Source organism: Gossypium hirsutum, chromosome D02 (assembly GCF_007990345.1).
Source record: "Gossypium hirsutum isolate 1008001.06 chromosome D02, Gossypium_hirsutum_v2.1, whole genome shotgun sequence".
Lineage (NCBI taxonomy): Eukaryota > Viridiplantae > Streptophyta > Magnoliopsida > Malvales > Malvaceae > Gossypium > Gossypium hirsutum.
This window is the reverse complement of record NC_053438.1, coordinates 20,848,142-20,856,943: the sequence shown is the minus strand read 5'-3', so window position 1 is coordinate 20,856,943 and position 8,802 is coordinate 20,848,142. Positions and strand designations below refer to the sequence as shown.

The 8,802-nt window shown below is 36.3% G+C and overlaps 1 non-coding gene across 1 annotated transcript; it reads left to right on the top strand.

Moving 5' to 3' along the window:
- Nucleotides 1-2,439: 2,439 nt before the first annotated feature.
- LOC121215006 (small nucleolar RNA R71) lies at nucleotides 2,440-2,545 on the top strand. The gene has a single exon (XR_005910741.1). It is a non-coding gene; the product is annotated as a small nucleolar RNA R71 (small nucleolar RNA).
- The last annotated feature ends 6,257 nt before the right edge of the window (nucleotides 2,546-8,802 follow it).

Below are 8,802 nucleotides of genomic sequence, written 5' to 3'. Positions count from 1 at the left end.
TGCCTTGTCATGTTTTCATCTTGTTCGTTGTTCTTTTCTATGCTTCTGTCTGAACCAATAGAATTTGAGAGAAGCAATTCTTCTAGACAAATCAAAAATGAGGAAAAAGGGTGTGGTTTTAGGGTTTTATGGTTTCAAGAGAGTTTAAACGATTAAAAGAAAAATAAAATGGTTAAATAGGGGTTAATGTGGTTCTAGGTTAAAAAGATCTTTTGGGGATTTAAAATTAGGTAAATTTGGTTTTTAAGTCATCGAGTTACAGAAATGGGTTTAAAATGAGGGGTCAACCCTACGAAAAATTGCAGCGATGTCATGACGCAGGGGTTTCGTGTCTCAACATACCTGGCAGTGTACCATTGTCGGGACACAGGGGTTCCATGTTCCAACACATCAATTAGCTTGAAGATCTTAGGGAAACTATCTATGATGTCACGACTCGATGGTGCCATGTCGCCACGTTGATCTGCTTTTCGGTAATTTCTGTATTCTGTGCATAATGTTGCAACATAGAGTTGCCAGCTGACTCTATTTCAGCCTAAATTTCCATCTTGCAGATGCCTTGGTCTAAAAATAAACATTTATCAAATAAAAGTGAGAATCTAAACTATGGGATTAGTTAAATATACAATAATTTACAAACATTAAGCAATTCAGATAATTTAAAGTTTTACTGCCAGATTCATCCAGTAGTATTGTTGATTTACAGGGGACGATCTTCTTGTTCTATCAATATTAATCCATCATCTGTCTTGCCATTCCACTTTATCTTGCTTATCCCTTTCCTTGAACTTGCCTAATATTTCTACATGCATAAGAGGAAGTGTGTCCCTTGATCTGGGAACGTTAGAAACAAATAATTTACACTATTCTCCTAACTTCCTCCTACATTCCTCTTCACTTGATTGATGACTGTATTTAAATATTTATGTCTCATCATTGATTTTCATGGTCAATTCATTCTTTTCTAAATCAATGGTAGACCTAGAAGTCGCCAAAAAGGGTCTTTGTAATAAGATCGATATCTCATGATCTTCTTCGAAATCAAGCATCACAAAATCTACTGGGATAATGAAACTTCACACCTTGACTAACATATCTTCCAATACCCCTTTCAGATGTAGTGAAAACCTGCCAGCCAACTGTAATGTTATTTGAGTTGTTTTAAGATCTCTCAACCCACATTTTTCAAAAATTGATAAAGAGATTAAATTAATACTAGCTCTTAAATCACATAGAGCTCTATTAAAATGAATGTCCCTATCTCTATGGGAATAGTAAAACTCCCCAAGTCTTTCAATTTTTGAGGTATTTGTCTTGAAATAATGACACTACAAGAAGTACTTAAGTTAACCTGTTCACCTACCTTAATTTTCTTACGCCTCACCATCATCTCCTTTAAAAACTTGGTGTACTTGGGAACCTCCTCAACTAACTCAATTAAAGGTAGGTTAACATTTAATGTTTTAAAAAAGTTCAAGAAACTTACAAATTCATCCTTATCCTGTTTTTGTTTTTCTTCAAGTCTCGAAGGGAATGGGATCTTTGTGATTTCGACATCTTGAGGTGTTTCCCTTTCAAGTTCAGCTACTGGGGTTATTACCTCTAATGGCTTCAGTTCATCTTCAGCTTCTGAGGATTCCTCTTGAGGGTCATCAATATTCTTCATAATTACCTCCAAAGTAAGGTTTTCTGGGCTACTCAGTATTTTTCCCGATCGAAGTGCTATCGCCTCCACGTGCTCTTCACCTTCCCTCCATGGATTGTCTTCTGTATTGCTAGGAATACCTATGCAAAATTTTCTTTTGATGGTTCCCATCATGCTGATCAATTGGATCATTTGATCCTCGAGCTTAGTTAATGTTCTTTTTAAGTTGGTGTAATCAAACTGCACCTGCTTGACATCAGTTCTCATTGATTGCATTTCTCCCTCAATTCTATCCAAACATTGACCACATGCAGTATGGTCACTTGGGTTGGCCCTATCATGGGGTTTCTGCAAATAAGGAGGTTGAAAATTAGTATTTTTAACTTGATATGGACTATTATCTACTGTTTGGTTTTCTCTCCATCTCAGATTAGGGTGATCACTCCAATTAGGATTATAAGTATTCGTATAAGGTTTCCAGCCTTATTCCCTACGTAATTTATATCCTCGACAGGATTTTTGATATAGTGGAAGAGATGATTGTCCCCCCTATGCGTAGATAGTGTAGAAACAGATTCGATGTGGTTGATTCTATCCACTAACTGTTGATACTTGTCATCCTCCTGGACAACTTTAACCATAGCAGGTTTCTGACCACATGTAAATCGTTCGATAGGCCACTGACTGGATTTTAATGTCATGTTGTCCATGATTTTGTACGTATACTCGAACATTCTATTCATAAGGGCTCCTCCTACCCGTTATAAAATACCTGCAGCTGCATCCACTCAGGAAATTCGTGGTGCGAGGATTTTTGAATCAACATCTTGAAATGTTCCCACGCTTCATAGAAACTTTCTCCCTCCATCTGTTTAAAGATATCAATCTCTCTTCTTAGTTGAATTGCTTTTCTAATTGGTAAGAACTTCTATAAAAACTTTCCAGCGAGTTCATCCAATGTCATGATAGACCCTGTGCCTACGATTCTAACCAAGAATGGTGTTATTAACCAGAGAGAAGGGGAACAATCGAGGACGAATAGCGTCATATGTGACCCCGTTATACTTAAAAGTATCACAGAGTTGGAGGAACCTTTTTAATTGCTAATTAGGGTCCTCTGTCATTGTGCCTCTAAACTGTAGATTATTCTGGATCATCTGAATCATCGTCGGTTTTATCTTGAAATTATTAGTTGTAATTGTTGGCCTTACTATACTTTCTTGAACCATGTCTAAACTTGGTAAGACATAATCCCTTAAGGTTCTTTCGTTCCGAGCCATGTGTATGTTTGTAGGTAGCTATGGTGCTGGTGGGTTTCCTAGGGCGTTATCATCAGGGTCACCGAACAATTGATTTTCACGTGGTACATTACCTACAACAAGTGGTGGTGGATCTTGCATCTATTGTTGCTACTATTATTGTTGTCAGCGATTTCTTTGGATTATATTCTCTAGATCTGTGACTGCTGGTGAACCCCTACTACAAGTCATACAATAAACCCAGAAATAAAAGATTAGTAATAATAATTAAAATAATTTCATATTTATAGCTTAAAGATATCCTAATTATTCATTTACATGTAAAAATTAAAATTATAGTGACATTGCCTCCTCGACAACGGTGCCAACAACTTGACCGCCTCCAGACGTACTAACATCCAGAGTGTGAATACTGCAATAAAATATAGAAAGGCAAGGCAGTTTCCACAAGTATATGGGTCAAGTTGTAATATAGCTTTGCAATGAAGTCGGTGAGTACTCTAAGGATCGTACCCAAGGGAATCGAGTGCTAGATCAATTCTAACCTAAATACTAAAATATCTAATTGGTACTTTTAAATTAGTTATAGTACGAAAATATAAAATAAATGATTTTCAGGGTTTTTATAATAATAAAGACAAAATAACATAAAACAAATATAATTCAAGTGATAGAAAGGGAGAATAAATCAAATCTTAATTATGGGTGATTAGCTCGCTTTGGGAATCTCTATCAACTATTGTTTTGGGTTCCACATCAATCAACTTGTCGCTACCCTAGCTGGATCTTCTGATCTTCCACTAACATAATAAGTTAGCAAGAACTACTTATCTTCCGACCTCACAGTCCAGACTGGCTTAGGGTGAAGGTGTTCACAAATGGGTCATACCAATTTTGGGTTAATTCCCACTTTGATGACTTCCCATGGTTTCAGACCTAGGGTTTGTTTCATGTTTTTCCTTTCCCAAATAGCTGATCAGATAAGTAACCCTCCAAAATAGCTAACAAATCATACCTCTACTGGCTAATCCCCCATAGAAGGATTAGTTTCTCATGACATTCATAGACAATATAGAATCGATGTAAAGAGAAAGCCTGCTAATTAAATCGACAAGATAGAGTAAATGAAAGAGTCTAATTGTATTAAGGTTAGTTATGAATCCACAATGTTTGAATGGTTCCACAAATCAGATCTTAACAAAAACAACTGAAATAAATCTAAAACCTAAAAATAAAATATTAAACTAAATTTTAGACAAAGAATCTAGGCTAAAGGAATAGTGTTCATAACAAGTGACAAATGAGCCTATTTATAGCCTTCAGGTGGCCGTTGTTCTTAACCCTACGTTAATTGACATTCCCAATCTTTAAGTTTGATTGTGCAGACCAAAATGTTGCTGCTTTGTGTTTAATATCCTTCACAGAGTCAATGTTGCGACACACTAGGATCTGTGTCGTGACATAGCAATCAATATACTCCTCTTCAGCTATATTCAAGGGTATGTTGCGACACCCTCAGTCTGTGTCGCGACATCGATGGCAGTCTTGAGCTTTCTCGGTTCTGCTCCCTATGTTGTGACATTAAGTTATCTTTGTTGTGACTAGCAACCATTATCGGTTTAGTATACCTTCTAATGCTCTCCTGCACACTCACAGAGTGCGTTAGCTCATGCTTAAGCCTTATTTGGCCCTTAAGGCCAATAAAAGAGTCAATTTGCACACTTTATTGAATACAAATAAAACTAAGAAAACTTATCTAAATCATCACAAAAATTCTTGTATTCAAGCTCCTTAAATGTGAAAACTAGTTTAATCTGCTATACCGAATTACGGCAGATCACCATTTCATCTACACGTCTATCCAATTTACCCTCTTTTGTACCAGAAGTTAACATCCAAATCAACTCAAACTTAATGCCTTAAATTCATACTCTAAACTTACATCACACATGTACCATTTAACCACCTCATTCACACTTCAATGAACCAAAAGTCATCTAAATCACAAGGCATTTACAAGTGACCAAAACCCATACTTATATATACATTTTAAAGCCAACATCAAGGCATATAGACAAAGAGCATAAAATAAACTCCTATTACATGTAATTTATAAACTTTAACTAAAGCAACCAAAACTACCAATATGATGAATGGATAGTGTGATGGTGCTCCGACGAGATTCTAACCGGTCAAACTTTCTGATGATATACAGGAAAAGAAAACAACCAATGTAAGAAACAATGCTTAGTAAGCTCATATAAATCTTAAACATAATCTTATCGAATAGGCTCAATTTATGTATTTCATAAAAAGTTTCTTTGACATGCTTAAGAGATTATCCTTTTCCTATTATAACACCAATCTCGCAAGTTAAGGAGTTTAATAATGAAACATCAAACATTCTTCCATGTCAAGGAACATATACTGAAAGAAAATCCATATACATAATGGTTCAAACCAAAGAAAATAATATTTTCATATACATATATACAAACAATTTAATAACAAAAATCCAAGTCAAATAGGAATTTTACCTTAAACATATAAGTTTCAAATCAATCATGAATTCAATGTCAACTTACCTTAAACAAAATAGATAATCAAGAGGATGAATTTCTAATTCCTGATAACTAAATGCAAAATCACACCTCATTAGTTTATAATCATATATAACATAAATGATACTTTTAAAAAAATTAACCAGATTTCATCAAACAGCATATCTGAAGGTACTTATAAACATTTATACATAAGCATTTCATAAAGTTATTTATCAAATAGTAGCAATTTAAACGTTCCATAGAATTGAGCAAGTAAATAAGTTTTAAGTTAATTAATACATAGCCCGATGACCTATAGTAAATTGACTCGGATACTCGGGAAACTGCACCACACCAGAGGCATCAAAGATGCATAATAGAGGCACCAAAGTGCAAACAAAGACACAAATGTGCAAACAGAGGCACCGAAGTGCAATCCCGTACAAGTTGTAATTCCTCAAACCCAGCCTGGACGTTATGGCCAAATCTAGCGATGTCACATGATAATGTGTTTGAAAACTGATGCTCATGTTGAAAAATCGTAACTTTGCTTAAAACATTTTCCATTTAGATCTTGTTGTTATCTTTTATTAATCCTAAAATAGTGATTTTTATTCAGTCGTTAGTTTACAAAATATTATACGTTGCGGAAACTTTTTAAAACAGTTTGTGTCCTTGTGGGTATTTGCTAAAACACATGCATTTTATTTAAAACCCGTGTTTTATCTACCTCTAGTAGATATAAAACATAAAGCAGCATAAAATCCAAATTTTAAGCAAAAACTCATAGCGGCCATTATTACAGAAAAATCCCCCAAATAAAGCTTTAAAAACAATAAACCTAATTAAATTCGAAACAGTAAAAAGGAGTCGTGTGGCCACAGCTGAGTCCTATGCTGCTCCGATCTGCCTAAGTCTGGGGATTACCTGAACAGATGAATCAGAATGGTCAGTTTACGAAAACTCAGTGTGTAATCCCCACATAAACAAGCTGACAGTATGCAATCATAGTCTAGGCCTAAGTCCATTTTGGTAACAGTTTCAGTTTCAGTTAGGGCCTTAGCCCATTACAACACAGAAGCAGTCATGCATTTGGGCCTTAGCCCATTACAGTATCAATACTCAGTACAGTAATAGATATGCCGTATCAAATCCTACCCAGCTAGCCTCTACACTCCAAATTCGTCCAACCCTACATTCCATGTGGGGATATAATCAACCCACCCATCCCTACACTCCAAAAAGTACTGAATGCGGCACTAGACAGTAGTTTGCAGCTTAGCTGCCAGTAATTTAGGCTCGAGGCCTTTTATTACACTTCCTCCGAAGAATATAACCTCACCCCAATGCAATGCAATATGCATATATGACATGCTAAAACATAATATAATGCATAAAATCAGGGGCATACAGTATCAAACCACTGGGACATCATCAAACTTAATAACATGCATAATTGTATCAGTCATACAGTCATTTGAAACAATTAGGGGTCTAGGTAAGCTTACCGACCCTATAGTAGGTCCACAGTTGACTCAGGCAACCCGTGGAACCTTATCAGTCAAACAGTGAAAATGGGCCCATGGCCCATGTTGCTTGCCCATATGGACCCACACGACCCAAAATTACCTTGGACGTGTGGATCTCATGGTCTGGCCCAATATTCCCACACGCCTGTGTGGGGCCTACGCACCCGTGTGGCCCACACGGCCCAATTTGGCCCAGCCCATGAATCGCACATGGCCAGCCTCATCGATCACATGCCTATGTTCGATCACATAGCCTACCACACGGGCGGCCGCACGCCCGTGTGGCGTCAACAATCACATTTTTTGGCTTTTTGCCGATTTCTATTTTCAAAGTTGTGTTTACACACCTGGTTCGTTTGTCACTTAAAAGCACTTTTAAGGTCACCAGCACCTTCAAAACTGAGCAACCCCTGACTACGAATTCCAACGAGATAAGTCACACTCTCACAATTCATTGCTAAGAATTCTTCGATCGAACACCAGTGGATTTACAATTCAATGGCACCGAGAAGAGTTCTGCAGCCACTTACTGGTCTCCGTCAATGCTCAAAGATTTAGAAGAACAAGTCGTAGCCACTAGACGAAGGATAGAAAACAAAACAAATCAGCAGTAGAAGAAAAAGAGGGAAACGCTAGAACCCAAAAGAAAAATAAGGAAAAACGGTAAAAAGGGAATCAACAAAAAGCGTCAGAAATATTTGAGAAGATGAGCGGAAGCCGAAATTGCAAAAAGGAAAAATAAGAGGAAGGGGAATCTAGTAGAAGTTTTGGCAGAGGGGGAAGGGAATAAACAACAACATTAGAATTTGGATAAAAGAAGAGAAACGGCAAGGGTGAGGGAAAAAAATTCGATAATGGGAAAACAAAACATCAGAGAACAAATTGTCAGAAAATGAAAAAGTGGGTGGAGAGCCGAACTTGCAACCACAATTTGGATGGTCTCAAACTCCTCACTCCTTAATTTTCTCACCATATCCCTTAATCCACTCCCTAAAACCGTCCACCCCTCCCTTAACCACCTAATTCAAATTCTAGTGAAACTCTTCAGTATTTTGGCTAAACTAGAACACCCACATGGCTCAAGTAGCAAAATAAAACACTCCCTTACACACACCAGGACTCGAACTCAAGGCCACCAAACCCGTAGGCCTATTCTGTCATATTTTACCAACATTTATTTATAAGCTTACTGATTAGAGATAAGTGTTTATTCATTTAAAAACAAAAAAATTTACCCAAGCTAAGGCTTGGACTCAAGACCTTTCAGACACTCTCGGACACTTAACCACAGAAGCAGATACACAGTTATGTCATAAATACACAGAAACAAATACACAAATTTTGGGGCGTTACACAAGTGCGCGTTTTAACCCTATTGGCATGTCAATTGTATCTTAATCGTTTACTATGTTCAAACGGGCATCTAAATTGAGTTCATCACATAAACAAAATCAAAGGGACTTCCACAATATCTGTACACATACTGTATATTTATTTCATCCATTCTGAGATAATATCATTCATACTTCACAACCATTTCTCAATTTTCGAATTGTACACTTTTAATTTATACTTAATTTATATACACTTCATAATTAAATAAATAGAAAAATAACATAATTTCCAAACATATAAACTTATTTAATAATTTTATGGACTTACATCGAAAAAAATAGTCGTAATAGCTTAATATCATTAATTCTAGCTTATAACCCACTTTAATATGAAATTACAAAATTACCCCTAACATTTTAACTTTTGTGCAATTTAGTCCCTAAACCTGAAACTTGCAAATTTACCAATTTTAAAGAGAAATCCTACTAGCT